This window comes from Neofelis nebulosa, chromosome 1 (genome assembly GCF_028018385.1).
Source record: "Neofelis nebulosa isolate mNeoNeb1 chromosome 1, mNeoNeb1.pri, whole genome shotgun sequence".
In the NCBI taxonomy this organism is placed as follows: Eukaryota; Metazoa; Chordata; class Mammalia; order Carnivora; family Felidae; genus Neofelis; species Neofelis nebulosa.
The window spans coordinates 98876765-98899923 of record NC_080782.1 but is presented as its reverse complement, the minus strand read 5'-3'; the positions used below and the strand labels follow the sequence as shown (position 1 = coordinate 98899923).

Here is a 23159-nt window from a genome sequence, read left to right as displayed (position 1 = left end):
CAGGTCATGACCTCACGATTTGTGGGACTGAGCCCTACATCAGGCTCTGTGCTGACAGCTCAGAGCCTGCTTGAGCTTCTCTCTCTTTCTCTCTCTCTCTCTCTCTCTGCCTCTCCTCAGCTCACACTCTCTCTCAAAATAAATAAATAAACTTAAAAAAATGATAGTTCACATTTACTGAGATATTATAGATCAGGCATGTACATGTATTCTCACATTTAAATCTACAATATGCTTTATCATACTCATTTTACACATGAGGAGAGTAAGGCACAGGCACAAAGAGCTTAGATAACTTGCCCAAGGTCACACAGGAAGCAAGAGGTAGAGCCAGAGTATGTCACTTTTTTAAAATTAAGTTTGTAATTTTAATTTCAAGATAATCAACATGCAGTATTATATTAGTTTCAGGTGTTCAGCCATTCTATACATTACTCAGTGTTCATCACAGAGTACTTCACTCTTTTTTTAAAAGTTTATTTTTTTTATTTTGAGAGACAGCAGGAGAGAGAAAGTGTGCGTGTGCAGGGGAGGGGCAGAAAGAGAAGGAGGATAGAGAATCCCAAGTAGAGTCCACACTGTCAACACAGAGACCTACGCCGGGGCTCAATCCCATGAACCTGTGAGGTCATGACCTGAGTTGAAATCCACATGCCCCCAGAGTACCTCACTCTTAACCACTACTTCTCACTGCCTCTACACTAGAAGCCTTGGAAACTGGATTTGTCCTCAAGGGATTTTTTTGTTCTGTTTTTGTTTTAAAATTTTAATCTATGCTTAAAACTTAAAAGGTTTTACATAAAAATCGTGTTTCCTGGTTTCTCTTGGAAATTCAGAAGATCTTGCAAAACTGACTTATAGATAATTATGACAACAAGCAGCTGGAGCTGAAGAGTGGCCCATAAACTTTCCATCTAAAGCTGAGTTCTCCCCACGTATAGAGCACAGTGTTGGGCATATGATGGGGACTCAACAAATATTTAGGAAATTAGTGAATAAAAGCAGAACCTGGATTCTCTTACCCTCTCCCTGTTTCTTCAGCTCTCTTTTTTGTGACTGAGAACCGTTGAATCTGAGTTTACTAAGTTATAACACACGAGACTAATTTCCCTTTTGTTCTAAGCAGCCAGGACCCAGATTACAGGCACCTACAAATGTTTTGCCTGATTTGGGCTCATGTTGACATTTTCTATCAACTCAAAATGTTTGCTTCTATACAACTAGAGTTTGCTCTGAAGAACCAGCCAAAGCTGGGAGTAAATGGGTAGGCAGGTGCATTAGTTCTACCTCAGATTAGGTTGTGCACAATGGGCTCTTTGTAAAGTCCTTATAGAAGGGCAAGGACAGGCAGGCGTGCCCTGCTTCCAGCTTTGGAGACTCGCTCATAACAGTGCTCAAGATAGACAGGCACAGTTTTAATCTGCCTGGCTTAGACTGCTGGACTCACATGTGGGTGTGTAAGCCTCAAACAGGGGAAGCTTTTCTCTCAGGCTTGTTAGCAAAGCTCATTTGGAGGAGCCCAGGGCTGGGGCACGGCCTGGATCAGCAGCCATGACGCACACAGTGTAAGCTTCAGAAGCTGGTTGATCCCTTTAGCAGAGCCCAAGCCTGCCCGTCCTCCCCTCCCAGACTTGGGACAGTGCTGCCTTTCTCCAGAGGGTTGGTGTGTTGGCATCAAGAAGGGAAGGGCAGTGCCAGGGCTCTTCCAGGTGGAAATCTCCTGTTTATTTGCCCGGAGGAAAAAAGGGGCCTCTCCTTAAGACTTCATTTCTGAGCTCCCTATTGTGGGAGCAAAGTGGATTGCTTACAGTAGCACTTCTCACACACGAGATTTTGCCTCCTGGGGGCATTTGCAAAGCTTGGAGGCATTTTTAATGTTAACAACTGGTGTGTGTTAACACTGATGCGTCTAGTGGGCAGAGGCCAGGGATGCTGCTGAACATCCTACGATGCATATAAGACAGCCTCCACAACAAAGAATTTCCCATCCCCAAATGTCAATAGTGCCAAGGTTGAAAAGCCCTGGCTTAGTAAAGGAAGGCTTGTATTACATTTTTAAGCTTTAAAATTATAAAAAGCAATTTCTTAGCGTTTTATTATTTTATAACCTGAAAAGTAAAATAAGGGCTATTTTAAACATAGAGAAATATTTTGGACTTACCAGATATCACCTTCTTTCATTATTTATAGTAACAATGTTGGCATACAGTAGGTACTCAATATTTGTACAATGAACGAATGAATGAATGAATGAATGACATACTATAGTGCTGTCCCTTACTGAATTTGTTATAAAGTGGTTGCTTCCTTCTTTAAGGCAGTATACAGCTCTTTTCAGGGGAGAGAAACAGGTATTGGATAGTTTATTTATTCATTCATTCATTTATTTTTCTGCTTCTGGCTTTAGCACATGGGCCTCTGACTCCGGCTACGCTTTGTTTAATAAAATGTCAGATTTGCTGATAAGCTTGGCCTTCTCTCTTTTCTCAACCCTTGTGCTGTTATTTGGGTGGATTTGACTTGATACATTTCCAATCCATCTGTATGAAAACCATATTTGATATTGATATGGATTGTAGCCATAAAGCAGTATTTCACTGAGAAAGATATATTTTGTAATTGAACAATTAAATTATTACATATATTCCTTGCACCAAAAGATCCTAAAGTTAAGAATTACAGTTATTCAGGGGCATGTAGGTGGCTCAGTCAGTTAAACATCTGACTTTGGCTCAGGTCGTGATATCACAGTTCATGGGATCAGGCCCTACCTTGGGCTCTCTGCTGTCAGTGTGCAGCCCACTTTGGAGCCACTAGGCCCCCTCTCTCTCTGACCCTCTCCTGCTCTCTCTTTCGGTCTCTGAAAAAATAAATATAGGTTAAAAAAAAAAAAGGAAAATCACATATTGTTCAAAACAGGAGTCCAGGCAGAACTTTGACTGATTTCTGATATTCCTTAGCATCCACCAAAATTGGTGATGGCCTCCAGGTCCTTTGCTTCTCTCATATAGTCAATTGTCTCCTTTTTTTTTTTTTTAATTTTTTTTTGTTTTATTTATTTTTGAGAGAGAGAGAAAGAGAAAGAGAGAGAGAGAGAGAGAGAGAGAGACAGTGTGAGCAGGGGAAGGACAGAGAGAGAGGGAGACACGGAATCCGAAGACAGTCTCCAGGCTCTGAGCTGTCAGCACAGAGCCAATGTGGGGCTCAAACTCACAGACCACGAGATCATGACCTGAGCCCAAGTCAGATGCTTAACCAGCTGAGCCACCCAGGCACTCCATGGTCAGTGGTTTCTTTATGGCATTATCCCCACCTGAAATTTTATCAGATATTATTTGTTTTAATATCTGTTTCTTCTTACAGATATGAGTTCTCTAAGGGCAAAGACCTGTTCTCACTTATTCATTCTTGTGACCTCAGTGCCTTGAGTGGTGCCTGGCATATGGAGGGCATTTGGTAAGTATTTGGTGAATGAATGAAAAGCAGAGCAGAGAGACCCAGAGACAAAATGACCCACCTAAGGTCATACAAAGCCCCATCAGGAGAACTAGTCATATAACAAGGTCTAGGCTCTCTCATTCAGCCCCCCCCAGCTCCCCCCACAGATACATGCTCTTTCAGCACTGCACAGTTGCCCAAGGAGACTCAGAAGCAATGTCCCAGAGGAGGGCATCATCATGTCCCAGATGGGAGGGGCCACTGTGGGGCTAATCTTGTGGTGTGACACAGAATGACCAGCCTGGTTTGCCTGGGACCAAGGAGTTCCTGGATGCAGGACTTTCAGTTTAAAAAGGGGTTGTGGAACCTGCTTGGGATTCTGTCTCCCTCTCTCTCTCTGCCCCTCCCCCTGCTCGTGCTCTCACTATGTCTCAAATAATTAAGCCTAAAAAAATGGTAGTGAGGGGTAAGTCCTAATTAAATTGGAATGAATTGGGTGACAATAACATTCAGTGAAAAACTATGGTGCCCTACAGTGGATGCTTCCTCTGGGAAGTGCTGTCAGGTGTCAGGGAATCATGGACTCTTAGTGATGGAAAGGAGAAAGACCCGTATGTCTGCAAGAAGCTGTGAGAAGTGGGGACTATGGCAAACTGGGAAATCTGTGTCCCATGTGAAAGGAGGTGGCCACACTCAACTTGAAATGAATGTTGACCTGTGGGAGTAAGAGTCCACGTGGCCATCTGAGTTGGTTTTTCAAGAGAAGCCTCGTGAGTGAGTGAGTGAGTGAGTGTGTGTGTGGGAGAGAGAGACAGACAAACAGACAGACAGAAACCTACTGATTTTTGAATGTTAGCAGCTACTTTTAAAAAATATAAATATTGGGGCACCTGGGTGACTCCCTCAGTCAGTTGAGCACCTGACTTCAACTCAGGTCATGATCTCATGGCTCGTGAGTTCAGGCCCCGTGTCAGGCTCTGTGCTGACAGCTCAGGGCCTGGAGCCTGTTTCAGATTCTGTGTCTCCCTCTCTCTCTGCCTCTCCCTTGCTTGCACTCTTCTCTCTCAAAAATAAATAAACATTAAAAAAACTTTAAATATAAATATTATGCAAGATAGCAAAAGTAACTGCAGGCCAGATTCCTCTCATAGGCCACTGATTGGTAGCTGCTGATACGGTCTGATATTTCATTTTACACAGTACAGGAAATGCAAAACTAGGAATGAAGGATCCAGGCCTCTTATCAAAGGAACTTCATTAACAAACCAATTTCTATACACACTAGTTATTTTGGTGGGGGATGGGTTGGGCAGGGGGCTTGTAAAGGAAAAAATTGATCGAGCACCTACTATGTTTTAAACAATTACTTAATGTACAAAATGTACAAATCACACTCAATGTACAAAATCACACTCACTTTATACAACAGCCTTTTGAGGAGGTTACTTGATCTTTTTGCCTGTTTCCTTATGTGTAAAATAAAAAATAACGGTAAGTCATTCATGGCAAAGATTAGAGGAATCAATTCTTATGAAGGGCTTAGAGCCAGAGAGGAAGAATGTGTGGCTGTGATTGTCCATGAGATAGGCATTATCATCCTCCTTATTTAACGTATGATGAAACTGATTTTTCAGAGTTGACCTAACTTGTCCATGATTGTACAGCAATAAATCAGAGCCAAGAATTGAACCCTGATTGTCTGACTGTAATTATAGACCTCTTTCCCTCTCCAACTAGGCTGGTGTTATAAATTCAAGATAAGAAAAACAAAAACACAAATAGCCAGTTTTCTCCTTTGGTAATCATTGTACAGACAGTCAAGGTCAGAAGTGAAGTTCTGTGGTATTTCTCTACACTGTCAGCTGAGTATCATCTACAATGATGGAAGAGAAAATGTTACACAGATAATAGAAATGGTAGATAATAAAAATTTCTCCTTGGGCATTCATTATGCAATTTAGGGGGGGGCAGCTAATTTATCTTCCTAATTATGTTTTGCTTAAGCTGATTTTAAAATTAGTTTGTTTACCCTGAGCACACACTGATTAACAGCAGGGAGAGGTGGCCTAGAAACATCTTGGGTGGTGGAGGGATGGTGTCTTGAGATTTGGAGGGAATTTACATGGATAATTTTCATGTAGCTATGGGAAGGTAGAATGTTAATATGTTGATGGTGCTCTGAGTATAAATTATTATTGTGATTTGTTGTTGGGTGCATTTGAATGTAAGGCTATGAATTGCAGACCCAGAGAGTTGAGTGGACCCCAAGCTCCTTCTTATTCATTCTTTAGTGCTGAGAGTTCAGTCAAGGTACATGAATCAAGCAAGAAGATGGAAGAGGAGGGCTAGCTAGAGGTGACTCTAGGAGTTTCCTTTTAGTAGATATCCAACAGAAAGTAAATATCTGTTATGTACTGTGAACTATGCCAGGAACTGAGGATACCAAGATGAATAGGCCATTGTCTAACCCCTTGGAATTACACAATCCTTTAAGGAAAACAGACTTAAAAACACAGAAATCACAGCCTAGTATATCAGGGCTATAAAAAAGATGGGGCAGAGTTGAGGGAGCAGAGAAGAGACTATGACAATCTGCCTAAGGGACTCAGGACAGAGAGCAGCCCCATTCCTCACTCTTCCTTGGCTTTGCTCTGTTTTGTGGGTGGGAGTAGGGAACTCCTGTAGACCAGTGTCAGCTGGCTTCTGGCTGGTTCAACCAATGAGAGGCAATGGTGACAGACTGGAGGATGGGAGAGAGGGAGAGTCAGGGTATCTCTCTTTCCTTCCCTGCCTGGAGTGCTGTTTTCAAAATCTGCAAAGCATCTGTGTCTCTGCCATAACCCCACCTCCTACTGAACAGGCCCATTGGGATCCAGCTTCAGCAGGGCGATCCCAGCCCCTGGGATCTGGTAACCTGTTTGCACCTCCAGCCTGGGAGTGGTAGCAGCTTCTTGCTGGTGCTAATCTCTGCTTTGCCTCACTGTCCCCTGGTTTTTCCATCACCTGGAAACCAATGCCCTATACTAAATTCACTCTATTTGAATAGAGAAGGTGGTTTCTGTATTTCCAGCTGGGCTCTGATGGACATGGAGGGCTTCTCAGGGGCGCTGATCCTGGAGCTGGTTCATAAAGGGAGAGAAAGCATTTGCTAGATAGATAGCCAGGGAAGACCGTCCTCAGTACACTTGGATGTGTGAGAAGCTTCGGGTGTCCAGGAGGGACAGAACACCCTGGCAGCAGGGAGCAAGTAAGGATTTTCAGAAAGGGAATAAAGTTTTCAAGTATTTTAGAAAACTCATCTGACTAACTCTGCTCAGTGTATTGGTAAGGAAAAGAGCAGGGTGGGTGTGAAGCCTAGTTAAGAGACAATCACAATGATTCAGGTCAAAAGCCATAGAGGCTTGAACTAGAACAGCTTGGTGCATTAATATGGAAAAGAAGTGAAATGCCCTGGATATCACATTCTTCATTAGGTCCAAGAAAGGAAATTTCTTGTTTTCCTGCAATACCACAGTAAATACTTGTTGAATGGATTAATAATATTCCAACAATTTATTTGTGTCATAAAACCTCAGGTGTGCCCTTTCTTCCTTACAGTTCTCCCACCTCAACCTGAACCCTCAGTGCCACAATAATATTTGACCTGTCCTGTGCAGCCTGTTGGACAAGGTCTGTGAATTTGTCCTTCCCCTTCTCAGGGGTTCACGCCACTCTAGCGGTCTATTAAAGTTTCTCTCCGCTAGAGCCATTCAATCAGTGGGTGTTTACTAAGCACTTACATCCTAATAGCTGACATTTACTGAGCACTTATAACACCATCAGGAACTGGGCTAAGCCCTTGCCATGCATTTGTCTCATTCCTGATAACAGCCCAATGAAGTAGGTGCCACTCTTGTCCTCATTTTATAGATAAGGAAGATACGTAGAGGCCGAGGAACAAGTCACACAGTTAGTCAGTGGCAGAGCTGGAATTCATATCTACGTATCTGACTCTGGAGCCCAGGTTCTGAGCCACTGAGGTTATATTGCTTGGCACTGTGTGCTGTATGCAGTTGGGCATCTCAAGACAAGTCAGACAAATCTGTGGGGAGGAAAGAGTAAACCTTGATGCTAAAAAATATATCGTAATTCAAGGCAACACAAGAAAAGCTGCCACAAACCAGAATGTGATTATCACCAATGTGATGGTAGGGATAATGAGAGAGAGATCACCCCAGACTGGGATAATCAAGAAAGGCTTCAGGAGGTAGAATTTGCCTTGTGGTTTTCCTGGTATTTAAGGAGGCATACTGAATTCCTTTGAAACAATGCAAGAACAACTTGAAGGTCAGTCGTGGGCTGATGCAAACTGCAGCGGGAAATTAAAGAAGGGAGAGGTTAGTATCGACTGGAAAAGGCACTTGGTTAATATTCCAGCTCTGGGCACCTGTGGATGGAACCTAGTATGGATGGCCGATGCGCAGAACATAGTGAAACTCCTCTGCCTCATAGCCCAGAGCCTATTTCATATATACACATTCTCAGGTTGAGACAGCCTTTTTCTGGGACTCCAGTTTTCCTTTTATTTCTTTTTTTTACAGTTTATTTATTTATTTTTGAGAGAGAGAGCGCACCAGCGGAGGAGGGGCAGAGAGGGAGGGAGACACAGGACCTGAAGCAGGCTCCAGGTTCCCAGCTGTCAGCACAGAGCCTGACGTGGGCCTGGAACTTACAAACCATGAGATCACAACCTGAGCCGAAGTCAGACGCTTAACCGACTGAGCCACTCAGGTGCCCTTTCGGTTTTCTCTTTAGATGCCGCCTCACCCACTCTTTTTTTCACACATTACCTGTGACCACAGCAGGGAGGACAAATCCCACTACAGCCAAGAAAGAGGCACCATCTCTCCTAGTGCGTGAGGGATGATGGGATGGCAAGCACACACGAGATTTGAGTTTATTCACTTGATGGCTCATTCATTAGGTAACACAGAGAAATGGCCCCAGAGTAAGAGGAAGTTGGAGTCTGAGCATGGAGGTAAAAGAATGCCTGTTTGTCTCCAAAGTAAAATCTCTTATCTTTTTAGCCTGGCCATCATTCCTTCTCTTGGGAACTCCTCCCCTACCCTGTTTGATCTAAATGAGACTAAATCAAATATGTTGACCTTTACCGCCGGAGGAGAGGATACAACCCATCTGGCCAACCAGAGGACTCTATCCCCCTGGCCATGGTGACTGGGCCAAGCCTGGTGACAGGTGGGCTCCTTGCCATCCAGCCTGCTAGCCATGAGCTACAGGAGACTGCCATTCACAATGGTGGGGCCCCATGTGAGCCAACACTGATGTGAAACCAGGGGCCTACCTATGATTTGATGAGTCAGTTCCCTCTGGTCCCTTTAATGGGTACACATTCAGAGACTGTCAGTTGATAACTGTTTTGGAGATCTGGTGTCTACAAGTGCTATTCTGGGCTATATCAATTAAGGTTATATTTTAATTTCCGGGACAGAAGCACATAACAGAGGCATCAACTTAAGGATATTTGAACCAGGGGTATTTGAAGAGAAAATAGGCATGCTGTCCCATAGTCCCTACATCTAGACATCCTGTTCAAGCAAAAGGATGTTGGATACGTATATGGACAATTTTTCTTCCAGGAATATTGTACCAATTTACACTCCACTAGGGATCTGCAAATGTCTTTTTCTCCCTGCCCTCAGCAAACCTACATACTTAATATATATTTTTAAAAATAATCAGCTTGATAGATAATAAATTGAATTGTTGTTTTTCTAATTTGTGTTTGATTTCCAAAAAGTTAGATTCTTTTCATACTTACTGTCAATTTCTATTTCCCCTTTTATGAGTGACTCCTTTAGGTGTTTTTGCAATTTTATACTAGGATGTTCATTTTTTTCTTATTGATTTTTAAGAGTCATTTGTGTATGAGGACCTCACAAATTTATCTGTCTTAGATGTTGCATATATTCTCAATTTGTCATTTTCTTTGATGTTTACCATGGATTTTTTTCCCCCGTCATTGCAATACAACTTACATACAATAAAATGTATCCACTTTAAGTGTGCAATGTAATGAGTTTTGTTAAATGTATATACGCATGTAGCCATTACCACAATCAAGATATAGAGTATTTCTGCCACCCCAAAAAGTTCCCTTGTCCATTTTACATGGATCTAATTTCCATCACTTTAGATTAATTTTTCCTTTTCTAGAACTTCATATAAATGGAATAATCCAAAGTATACTTTTTTCACAAAGCATGTTTCTGAAATTCACCCATGCTGTTTTGTTCTCAAAATAAATGATTACGAAAATGAAAAGACAACTTATAGAAGATGAGAAAATATTTTTTAAATGTTTATTCTTTTTTTTTTTTTTTTTGAAAGAGAGTGTGTGCACAAGTCAGGGAAGGGCAGAGAGAGAGGGAGATAGATAATCCAAAGCAGGCTTCTCGCTATCAGAGCAAAGCCTGACATGGGGTTTGAACCCACGAACCATGAGATCATAACCTGAACCGAAGTCAGATGCTCAATCAACTGAGCCACCCAGGTGCCCCAAGAAAATATTTTTAATACATGTTAAAATATGTTTCCTGACAAACGACTTGTATCTTGTATGCTTTTTTATTTATTCTATTTTATTTTAAAGTTTATTTATCAGCTCAGATATCTCACTATTGGTGCAGAGCCTGACATGGGGCTCAAGCCCACAAAGCCACAAGATCATGACCTGAGCCAAAAACAAGAGTCAGATGCTTAACCAAGCCATGCAGGTGCCCCTTGTGGATGCTTTTTTTTTTTTTTTTTTAATTAAGAGAGAGCGTGCACAAGCAAGGGAGAGGGGCAGAGAGGGAGAGAGAGAGAATCTTAAGCAGGCTTCACATTCAGCACTGAGGTGGATGTGGGGTGCAATCCCACAACCCTGGGATCTTGACCTGAGCTGAAATCAAGAATAGGATGCTCAACCGACTTGAGCCACCCACTCGCCCCTTGTGGATGCTTTTGATATACAAAAACTTTAAATTTTTAAGAAGTTGGATGTGTCTGTCTTTACTTTATGGTGATGCCTTTGGCGTTATTCCTAAAGATACTTTTATCCCCAAAATTAGACAACTGTTGATTTATAATTTTCTGACAATTTTATAATGTTAAAATTTTAATCTAAACTTAAAATAAAATTAGGATTTTTATTCTATCTGAATTACTTTTCAAAAATGGTAGCAAATTATATCAATACCATTTAGTGATATTCTGTCCTCCTCCCCTGATTTAAAATGCCATGTTTATTAAATATTAAAATATTATAGACAAGGGTCAGTTCTGGTCCTTTTATCCTATTTTCCAGCCATGGGAACAACTGAACACTTTTGTTAGCTGTAATATTTTTTCTGTTTTGTAGCCTATGAATTCTGACTTCCCTTCTTCCCTCTCTCTTTCTCTGACCCTCTTTCTTTTTCTCTTTCTTTCTCTTTTCCTCAATGATGTGTTGAAATCTGATTATGTTTTCCAAGGTGGCCACCTTTCTCCATCATATCATCTTGATATTTGGATTTGGTGAGAATATTCTTTTTTCCCCTCTTTCCTCCCAATTTTATTGAGGAGTATGGATAAATATAATTGTATATATTTTAAGTGTACAATGTGATGGTTTGATAGAAACATATATATTGTGGAACGATCACCAAGATCAAGATAATTAATACATACATCACCTATGAGAATATTTTTTATTTTAATATTGAAGTCATTTTACTTGGTGAGAGTAATGCAAAACAGGAATATTAAAGCTTTTGGGAAGCTAGCCCATTACTATCCAATAATTCAGTGGTCTTGATTTTACCAATGAAAGAAAATGAGGCACTTTTTCAAATCACAGAGGTCTAATTTGTAAATTGCCTTTCCTAGCATATAAGTCTACAGGTGGCCCCCAAAGAATTATTAACCATTCACGGTAGTTCTTTGTGTAAATAAGTCAATTACTACTAAGAATTGGTTCCCAAAATTGCTTTAACCAGACTGAAAGACTAAATCTACTTGACTTCAAATAAAGAAGACAGGTGAAAAGGGGGCATTAATCTTACTCCTGGGAAAGTTATGTTAAAATGATTTCTGTCTTCCTTCTCAAAGTAGCCATGTGTCATTGATTTTAGCCAGGAGGCAGGCATGTAAATAAACACCAAGAGAAAACCCAAACAGAATACCTTCTGAACTCAATTTTGTGGTAGGATTGAGGGTTGGAAGTAAAATTATGTGGACCCTAAGTGAACACAGCAATAGCAGCTTACAAGAGGGAGTTAGAACAATGGTCTGCATAGCAATCTCTGCCCTCAGTGTGAAGTCTTCCTACATTTCTTTCGTCTTTGGGGAGGTTTCAGTCTGATTTGTGCAAGGAGAATTCTTATATAGGATGTATATGGATTGGTTGAAGTAATGGACAAGAACACTTTGCAAAGGCTCAATTGCTTTACACACTTAAGGTGTTATTATTGTGCTTCTGAAAGTATAAGGAAGAATGAAAAAAGGTGATTATCTGCTAAAATTGTATGTTGATAGTGGGATTTTTTTTAAATATGAAATTTATTGTCAGATTGGTTTCCATACAACACCCAGTGCTCATCCCAAAAGGTGCCCTCCTCGATACCCATCACCCACCCTCCCCTCCCTCCCACCCCCCATCAACCCTCAGTTTGTTCTCAGTTTTTAAGAGTCTCTTATGTTTTGGCTCACTCCCTCTCTAACCTCTTTTTTTTTTCTTCCCCTTCCCCATGGACTTCTGTTAAGTTTCTCAGGATCCACGTAAGAGTGAAAACATATGTTATCTGTCTTTCTCTGTATGACTTATTTCACTTAGCATAACACTCTCCAGTTCCATCCACATTGCTACAAAAGGCCATATTTCATTCTTCCTCATTGCCACGTAGTACTCCATTGTGTATATAAACCACAATTTCTTTATCCATTCATCAGTTGATGGACATTTAGGCTCTTTCCATAATTTGGCTATTGTTGAGAGTGCTGCTATAAACATTGAGGTACAAGTGCCCCTATGCGTCAGCACTCCTGTATCCCTTATGTAAATTCCTAGCAGTGCTATTGCTGGGTCATAGGGTAGGTCTATTTTTAATTTTTTGAGGAACCTCCACACTGTTTTCCAGAGTGGCTGCCCCAGTTTGCATTCCCACCAACAGTGCAAGAGGGTTCCGGTTTCTCCACATCCTCACCAGCATCTATAGTCTCCTGATTTGTTCATTTTGGCCACTCTGACTGGCGTGAGGTGATATCTGAGTGTAGTTTTGGTTTGTATTTCCCTGATGAGGAGCGACGTTGAGCATCTTTTCATGTGCTTGTTGCCCATCTGGATGTCTTCTTTAGAGAAGTGTCTATTCATGTTTTCTGGCCATTTCTTCACTGGATTGTTTTTCGGTTGTGGAGTTTGGTGAGCTCTTTATACATTTTGGATACTAGTCCTTTGTCTGATATGTCATTTGCAAATGTGGGATATTTTTTTAATGTTTTTATTTATTTTTGAGACAGAGACAGAGCATGAGCAGTGGAGGGGCAGAGAGAGAGGAAGACACAGAATCCGAAGCAGGCTCCAGGCTCTGAGCTGTCAGCACAGAGCCCAGCGCGGGGCTCGAACTCACAGACTGTGAGATGATGACCTGAGCTGAAGTTGGACGCTTAACCGACTAAGCCACCCAGGTGCCCCAATAGTGGGAATTTTTTAAAGAGTGTTCATTTCTCTTCAAATAACTACTATCAACAGTTTGGGACAAATTTTTTCCAGTCACAGTTTGTAAAACAAAACCTCTCACTTACAAGGATATAATGAAGAGTTTCTTTCCCCCAGTTCTTTGGGTCTGGCTCAAGGACTGGGTAAGCAGCTGTTTTGCCAAAGCTGGCCTCTCTTCTTTCCCCCTTCCCAGTCTCTGCCCAATTGGCCAGCAAGTTAATAAGTCTCAATGTCATCCAGTCTTTTTGCCAGGAATTAATAAACTACAGTCTCATAAAAAAAAATTGTTTAGATGTTTATGGTATGTGGATTCACACTTCAAGAACCCCATACTCTGTTTTACAAGTAGGACGTTTTCGGCACTTGCTGCGTCCCCCTCTGATCTTGTGGCCTTGCAGTGCCATGGCCTTGTGGTCTTCTTCTTTGTACTCTGGTGTCATCTGTTAAGGACACTGAAGGTCAACCTCTAATCTCACTTTCTAGTAAAAAATGGTCTGTGAGGCCAAGACGAATCTCTAAATAGCTCAATGCCGTGGAATCAGGTGGAATGCTGACATGAGAGTCCTTGGAGGAGGAAGACGATAGCACGTGGATTGACTTGGTTGACTTCAGGTTAAAACAATTGGTGTGTCCTCTTTCTGGTCTTTGTAAGGTATGGCATTTCCAAAACCACTTGGTACTGTGAGGCCTAATCTCCGCCATTTCACAAACTAGCCAGGTGAGCAATGCTAAAATAGGTATCTTCGGCCTCCTTTGTTCATAATGGGAATAGCAGTGTGTGTTGCTCCCATGTCTGTGTCATTCTAAAAGCCAATATACTAATCAATGTGATATGGCCATATGAAGTGCAGAACCCTCTGTATTCTTTTAACGGTGATACATTTTGACCCTATGCACTGTGTGGGGGGGGTGGCGATGGGCAAAGAAAGCTGAGTGTCTTGAAAATCAGAGGTCAAAGCTATAGGTTTACTTTTTTTTTTAATAGATAATTTATTGTCAAATTGGTTTCCATACAACACCCAGTGCTTATCCCAACTGCTGCCCTCCTCAATGCCCATCACCCACTTTCCCCTCTCCCCTACCCCCCATCAACTTTTAAAAATTCCAGTTCCAGTGTGTCTGCCAAAAAAAAAAAATGTCTACAGTGGAGAATCAAGGAGAACCACTCATCTCCCAGTTTTTAAGGTCATATGTGTGACCAAATGCTAGGAGATTGTATTCACAGTTACCTTATATACAAAATATTCCTTTTGTTGCTGCTTCTCCCTTCCGATAACTTCAGATACCCCCAAGCCCCAGGCTACAGATTCTCAAATTCCCTAGAATTGTGTTGGAGTTGACAGAATTCACCCCAAGCAGATTGTGTGGACCATGAGAGACAGACAGGCAGACAGACAGAGAAGCAAGAATGCCTGTGGTGGGGGGCATGTGTGTCTCTGAGGTGGTGGTGGGAACATGGTAGGAGTTACTTGAGAGTGTCCGAAGATGTCTAGGAAAAATGGCTTTGGGAAGGCACAGGCAGAGCTTTTGGAAGGTTCTGCAGATGTCTCCCCACATCCATGAAGTTGGATGTTAGCACTCCTAGCTGACTACAGGCCTGGCTCCTGACCCCAGTGGGGAACAAAATAGGGGTCTGCTGATAAGTGCTTAACAATTGGTTTGGCGGGGAAAGGAGTAATAAATAAAGCCCGGATTTGTAGTGTTTGCTGGATTCTCTGGTGTAAATACTGCCCACCATGGCTGAGTTCCAGCTACCAGTGTGACGTCATTGAAATGGAGTTGGGAGGAAATGTGCAGTAACACCCCATATGCAGTATTCCCACATAGAGATCCAGTAGACATAAATAGCTTCAAGTGCATAGATAAGAGTAGGCATAATGAAATATTTAGGAAGTGATGAGGTTTAAGTATTTATTACCTTTGTTTTTAATATAATTCATCTAACTGTATGCCTATATAATTTAATTTTCAATAATGGCAGTGTTTTAACAACCATCTGGCAAGATTCCTGAAATTTTGACACTCACCTCTCATGAGCCCAGTACAAGCTGGTTTTGGACTTTGGGTCCAAAGGAGAAGAACAAAATGCTCAGTGTATTAGAGGAATATTCGAACTCTGAGGAGAACACAAGACTCCTGGTTCCTACTCTATCCCCTACTCTGGCAGAAGAAGTGCCCTAAATGGGTCTGAGACAAACAAGTGGACTTCTTTAACCATCACAATAACAAAAAGTAAGACAAAAAAACTCTCCAAAATCTTTACCCTGCTGGCATAGAATTTTCATCTCACCTCATGGTTAACCCATATCCATCTAGATAGTAGGTCTGGGAGGGAAGTTTTATAGGAAGGGTGAGTTTTGAGATGGAAGGGAGAGGAGAGCTTGGGTTATGTCAAAACAGACAGAGACTGTCATAGAAGGTTCTAGAAGCCAGGTATGGTATTTGGATGCTGGATGCTGAAATTGCCAGAACTGGCACAAATTTTGAACATTTCCTCACGAGATTCTTATGGTAAAGAGAAAAAACCTGTGGTCTCAGAAACACACCTTATAAAATAGGTCTCCCAGAATTCAGGCCACAGTGCTGTCCCCAGCAGCCATAATGAGACACAAAATGAGAAGTGCCTGAGGCCTAGGTGCTACCAAATTGTGCCCTGCTGAGTACACATGGAGAGGAAAATGACCAAATGCCATTTCAGTACATTATCAATCCAATCTACTTCTTGAAAGGCAGCAGAGTACAAATCTAGTTCTAAAAATATCATTGTAATCTGTGGCTTGGAATAATCACACCTATCAAAGGCCAGGTTAAAATGTGTGTGTGTGTGTGTGTGTGTGTGTGTGTGTGTGTGTGTGTGTGTGTGTGTCTGCATGCACATGCTCGTGTATGCAGGCTAGAGCAAGGGAATGAATACTAGTGCATATATGCGACAATAATTTTCTTTCTCTTTCCAGGTGTTCTTTCTAGGCAGCAGATAAAACACTGGAGAGTGGGGCAGTTGGGAGAAGGGAGGGAACACTACTGAGTACTCCTCAGGACCCAAGCACTGTGTGCAGCGCCTTCTGCCGGTTCCCTCACACAGGGCTTGAGAACCTCTGAAGTAGTCTGACAGCCAAGAAGTGCTAGAGCTGTGTTTTAAATTGATCTGCTGGAAACCAAAGACCCTATGCTGTGCTGATGCCATGCCTGTCCTTCACAGATCAGAACACAGAAGTCTGGAATTGGGTCATCCTTACCTCGTGACACCCAACACAAGAACGGTTCCCAGCACAGAAGAGAGTCCACAAATGCTTGTTGAATACAGTAATTTCAGAACAATGAGTTAACATCTGAGTGTTTGACTTGCAGCGTGTCAGTTGGGAAGAAACTCCACAACTACCCCAGGTCCAGTGATACTCCTTGAATCGACTCAGAAGCAGATAATGGGAGACACCAATCCTTCTATTGTATTAACAGCTACTGGTTTACTCATAAGTGGCACTGCTTGTCAGCACTCTTTGGCACGCTGTGAAGTCAGGTGACTTTTGATGATAAGGGTGTGTTAGACTATGTACCAGACCATATCTAATTTTGCCTTTGGGGTACAGGGATGCTTCTCACTCTGAGAAAGACCTAGAGGAATATGTAAATAGCTGCATTTACAAAGATAGAACTTGGTGGTGGGGGGTGGAGGGAGTAATTTTGTGCTACAAAATTATTTACCAGGGGGTTCCTTTAGATCATCATATTCCAGAGGGTGTTTAAAATATGAATTAATATGGGGCGCCTTGGTGACTCAATCGGATAAAGTGATCAACCCTTGATTTTGGCTCAGGTCATGATCTCACAGTTCGTGGGATCAAGCTCCGCACTGGGCTCTGCGCTGATGCTGTGGATCCTGTTTGGGATTCTCTCTCTCCCTCTCTTCTACCCCTCCCCCACCCCCATCTCTCTGTCTCAAAATAAATAAATAAACTTAAAAAAATATGAATCAATATGACTCAATATTCCCCAGGCTGGAGCCACCATCTAGGCCAGCCCAGTCCCTGTGCAAAGGAGTGCTCAGCTCTCTCTCCCTTTGTCCTCCTTTCTCTTTAGGTAGAGAAATGTCCCTTCGACTAATCTCGGGGAGCCTGGTGAAGGGACAAGCTGGCTGCCCCCAAGAGGGGAAGTTTGAGTGCAAGAATATAGGCTTGAGTGCAAGAATATAGGGGAAACAGAGGGGACTTGTGGAGGGATTTGTGGCATCCGCTAAGAATGGGGCTGCATACCCAGAGGATGCCCAGCACCAGGAAGGAGACCTACCCTTGGGACTGTTTGCCTGGGCCTCCTGTGGGATTTTGAGGGAGAAAGAAACAGAGTCCTCACAACATCAGAGCCCCCACCTGTTTACACTAGCCGGTTTCCACCACCCAAGGGAGTAAATTGAGCTGCATGTTTGATGATGAGGAAGCGAAGTGGAATGTGAGAATCCTCATTACTGACGTCAAGCTTGCCTTTCATTTTATTTATACCCATGACATTGTGACACAGGATCTAATTTTCCATTGTATTTTTTCCTCCGTTAGGGCCCGAGTGATGACAAATGATTTTGTGCATGAGCCTGGAAAACAACATTTTAAATTCAAAGCTAGGGACCCTGCAGGATTCGGTGTCTATTTCTAGCTTACCACCCGCCTGCCCCTCCCTTGAACATCTGTACTGACCATCGAGATGGGCAAAAGGCATCGTACTCCTACAGGGCAGGACTGCCTGAGAAGTCAGAGCTCAAGGCATCCAGGTGCCCACTCCTGTCTGGTGACAAGCTGTTCCTTCATGGCATGGGCGCTGGCAGGAGGCCAGGGAGCAGTGGGGCTGCACGGCAGTCTTGGCTCAGAGCCCTGGCTGCTGTCTGGGCATGATACTGGGCTCTGGCACCAGGAGCATGGTTCTAGCTTTCTGACCCAGAACTGCCTGTGCAGCAACTACCCCGCCTCTCAAGCCCTGGTGGGTCCCGTGCCTTCTGCCCCTCAGGCAGGACAGGTTTAGGAGCAGAGATTGATCTGGAAGGAATGGCAGGAGCAATTAGAGGGTGCTGTGGCAAAAGTCAGTAATGTCTCCATGCACAGAAACAGCCTTTGAGGGTGTGCCTAAGATGGAGGAAAGAATGGATGTGTGTCCACCAAGTGGACAGAGTGAACTTTACCCCAGTTGCTTGGTCTGCTGTGGAGTGGACTAGGGGCCTTGGCCCTATCAAAGGTCTCCCTCCATGACCTCCCAGGGCCTCAAATCCAGACACAGTATCTCTAATGTGGGGTCCTCTTCCTACCCTGAAATGAAATGAAAGCTCCCCCTGGGTCCCAGCAAAGCTGGGCCTCTGGTGGGGCCTCCTGTCGCCAGCTTTTCAACCATGTTTTTCAGCCTCTGACCCCAGAGTAATCTCAACTTCCTTGTACTCAGTTCAGAAGATGTTTGCTATTCGGGATTCTGATGCAGAGGTTTGATAAGAGAGGCCTCAGGCCTTCTGAGTTAGTAAACCAACAGAGTCCAAGGATTTGAAAAATGAGAAGCCTAAGGACAGCCACGCCCTGAGAGGTGGCACAGTGCCAGCTCCTGTCACCTGAAATCTTCCAGGATATTTAGAAATGGGTGTTTGCGTGATTTTACTACATTTACTTTGGATGTCTTGTTCGATTTGTTTTTGAAACAAGGGTTTCCCATAGCACCAACAAAATCGGATCTGTGTTTTATTGAATCTACTGGAGTTCCTATGCTTGACTTGGTTTTGCTTTCTAGCTCTGTGTCAATTTTCTCAGTCAATTTAGGTAAAACTGGCACAGAATAAGCTGTTGTGTAGAAATACAGTGTGGGAAAACGAGAACATCTTCTAAGCTGCCCTGATATCTCACCCCTAATTGGCCTACAGGTGTGAGAGCTGCTTGGGGAGGAAGGGGCTGTCTTCATGTGCAGCAGCTGGGGGGCCAGGCCTTTACAATTCCTTTTGCAACAGCCCAGCTTAGACCAATGTTGACAGCCTGTGTATGTGTTTTCAGCTAGTCTCACATGCTTCCCATGGGTGATTCTATCAAGTGCTTCCTACTGGATGCCAGGGGTGGAGGTGAGGGCTAAGGGCAAAGGAGGTGTGAATTAGAGCCATTTCCATCACCCAGAAAGTACACAAGTAACACAAGGCTATGGGAAAGAAAAGTTTGGTAGTAAGGAAACACTAAGTGGACTCCACAGGCTCAGGGTATAACTGGACAAGCTCTAGGTTTCATACTGGGATGCTGGTGTCACTTAGAAATCCCTTTCCCAAGGTTCATTGGAAGGTGGTTTGGGACAGGTGCATGAAAGGTGTTGTCAGATAGTCCAGGGTGCAAATGCTTCCTTATTAGCTCTGTGATCTTGGGAAGGTACTTAAACCTTCTAGGCTTCAGTTCCCACGTCTGTAGAAGGGAGGTACTGAGCCTGTCACATAGGGTTAATGTGGGAAGTGAATGAGATTAGGAAAACAAACCATGTCTGTAGCACTGAGCACATAGTAGGGATTCCCTTCTTGGACTGGGGATCAGAGAACCCCACAGAAGTCCTGCTTTTAAGTCTTAGCCCAGGTGGGTGGTTCACTTCTCTGAATTTTCTCTGTGACAGATGCAGAAGTTGGAAATCTGTATGCTGACTGAGGAGATATGATTGTGCTGATTAAGATGTGCAGTGAAGAGACAAGTGAACCCCATGGCTCAGCGATACAGTGTGGACAGAGGAATTGTCTTCATGAACAAGTGTTGGAAGAGAAGACCTGAGGAACACAGAAACATGGCTGGCCTGATCCTCGCCATGCTGTCCAAGATAGAGCTGGCTTAGATGGGGTACCTCTGCCAGGACTGTTTCTGCCTTAATCCTGCCTTGAAGGCTCAGGTGAACCTGGTTTTGTCTTGGGCTTCAGGGAGGGAACATCAAGATATGGTAGAGGATACATAGCACACTTTACCCTGAGCCAGAATCCCTGGGACAAGACCCTAGCCCCTTCTCCTGACTCCTAACCCCCAGCTGCCAGCTACCCACAATCCTCTGGGTGTCTTCCTGTAGAAGGTGAAGACTCAGCTAGGAAAAGAATTGAGTGATACTATTGTCAAGGGGGATTTAACAGGGGTGTTCCATTGGCCACTGGGAGAAAAAGGTGTATTAAAATTTTTTTCTGAGGAAATTGAAATCCAAACATCTGTCTAACCAAGCCTAGATGGAAAGTGAATCTTGATTCCATATTAAACACATTAGTCCTGAAAGAGAAGAATAAGTCCTTACATTAATAGGAGCAGTGAGGCTTCTCTGCAGGTTTTAGAGTAGTTCTGAGTAAAAAACAAGAGTGGTCAGAATCCATTAAGAATATGAAAATATAGTATAGCTGAGAACTCTGCTCTCCTCCTTTACTAAATTATTTATCTGGGCTACTGATAATTAATTTCCCGAATTCCCTAGTTTCCCCACCCTCTCATTTATACATGTGGTTTCTCAGCAATGGACAGGGAAGGGAGTCTGAGACACAGGGAGTCATGGGTGGTCTATACTCTGGATGGTGACTAATTGAGACTTGGCTGTCTTTCATGATATGCCTTTTATGGATGGAGGCAAAAGAAGTACTCAGTGATCTCAAGGAATACTCCAGGGTCTCCCAGCCAGATTGGCTAGGAAAAACTGACCAATAAATAAACATTGACTGAGTACCTACTCTGTGGCAGGCACAGTGTAAGGCTTTGGGTATACATGGTCCCTGCCTTCACAGAACTCAGTCTGGCGAGGAAGGTAGATTTTTAAACAAATAAACACACCAACTTGCATAATTTGCAGATTGTGATGAATGAGTAACTACTATGAGACAGTTAACAGTGGGGATATGATACAGATAGGGGAGTTGGGGTCAAGAAAGTTCTCTCTGACGAGGTGACAGATAAAGCCTAGAACGCTGCTTCTCAAATTCCAATGTGCATCAGAATCACCTGGAGAGTTTGTTAAAAAAATAAAAAAGGTTTTCTGGGTACCCTTCCCACCAGAGTTTCTGATTCAGTAGGTCTGATGTGGGTCCCAAAACTCTGTGTTTCTAATAAATTACTGGATGATACTGAGATTTCTGGTTTGGAGGTCACACTTTGAGAACCATGAGGCTGGAGGATTGGTAGGAACTAGCCGGGTAAAGAGAGTGGAAGGAACACCAGTACAGCAGAGGGGGCAGCATGTACAAATGCCCCAGTGTGGAAGAGATCTTGGGGGCTTCAGGTAATGGAAAGTGTGTCTACAAGGCAGTGAATTAGTGAACCTGTAGTGATGAGGTAATGTTAGAGGTGTACCTGATGAGGTAATGTTAGAGAGGAAATTAGTTAGAAATTTCCTATCCTGATACTCCAACAGAAACACTCCAGGGGTACTTTGTCTAAGATTAATGGTTCCATTGACCCTTGGAGATGTCCTACTGCAACATAGGGCTAATGGAATAGTGCTGACCCTGAGACAGTGTGAAGATTCAAAATGGTGAGGTAGGCAAAGGGCTGAGCACAGAGCAAATACTCAGTCTATTCTAGATGTCTGTCCTCCCACCTTCCCTGACTCAAAACTTGGCCCTGTCTATAGTTTAGCTATAAGAGGACACATTCCTGAATTTGTGCTAAGGTGCTAACCTATAGCTTCAAGCAAAAAGAGTGAATGTCAAAGTGACCCATGGTATGTAAACTGGGATAAGGTTAAATAGTTGGGTATAGATAAGAAATCTGGACACCACTTCCAACGAGCAGGTGTGCATGTGTGTTTTCTTACATCTCATGCAATTCATAAATGTCACGGATTTTAAATCAAAGAAAGCATGGATTGGGTTTTGGAGCCAAAGTGCACAGTTGACATTATGCCAATTCAATTTAGACCACATTTACTCAGTGCTCACTCTGTGCCAGGTGCTATTCTAGGTGTTGGGAAGACAGAAGTAGGTGATCAAAGCTAGGTCCCTGTTCTTGAAGAGCTTCTACGCTCACTGGGATATGGACGTATAAGTAACACAGAGCAATGGGGTAAAAGCCACAACAAAGATCTGTACAAGGGAAATAAAAACTCAGGAGACAGCAGTTTTGCTGGGGGGTAGTCAGAGAAAGTCACAGACAGAAAGTGACATCAGAGCCAAGTCTAGAAAGGAAACATCTAGAGAATGAGCAGAACTGAAGGATAGATGAACAAACCTCCTTTAAGAACTTTTTTGTTATTGTTTTAAGCTCTGACCTAAATCATCATTATGAGCTTCTAGAAGATACATGGCCACATGGTGTTGAATTTGATTTAAAATATTGCATAAACTGTTATATATAGAAACACATATGGAAACAATCTGAAAATATTTCTCCTCAAATATAGTGCCATTTGCTTTTATGAATTTGCTATTTCTGGATGAAAAAGTGAAATATGATTTGGTCTTCTGAGAATCAGAAGAAACTGTATCGCCCTCCCAAGTAAAAATCATTTTGGTGGTTAATTCATTCATTTATGTAGTCAGTCAACAAACATTTAGTTAGAAATTTCAGTTTTTGAAGCACTGCCATTGAGGCCATTGAGGGGCAACAAAGATATATAAGATACTGTCCTGCCCTCAGGATTCCTCAGGGGTTTAGAAGTGAGAAAAACACCTGAATGCAAATAATTCTAACACAAGTAGGTGATAAGTAATATGAGTGAGTACAAATAAAATAATCCAAGTATCTTGAGGAGAACAAGCTATCTCTTGATTGGAATAATCATAGAAAGCTTGAGAATTTATGGAGAAGCAATTTGCGCTAGGGCTTTTATAATGAGAAGGCATTGGACATATAGAAACCAGGGCAGGGAAGATATTTCAGACAGAGGTAGATTTGTGAACAAAAAGGCTGGGAGATCACTGAGAAATGGCACTTTTCCATGTTTACAAGTATGATTTGGGGAAAGAACTGGAATAGGTAGATGTCAGCCTCACAGTCAAGTATGAACTTGATTCCACTGGCTGTGACTTCTTAGAATTTGA

General features: G+C 42.7%; 1 long non-coding RNA gene across 1 annotated transcript; it reads left to right on the top strand.

Moving 5' to 3' along the window:
- Positions 1–3361: 3361 nt before the first annotated feature.
- On the top strand, positions 3362–21178 carry LOC131511427 (uncharacterized). The gene is made up of 4 exons (XR_009261518.1): positions 3362–3456; positions 15153–15403; positions 16371–16688; positions 19778–21178. It is a non-coding gene; the product is annotated as an uncharacterized LOC131511427 (long non-coding RNA).
- Positions 21179–23159: the final 1981 nt, after the last annotated feature.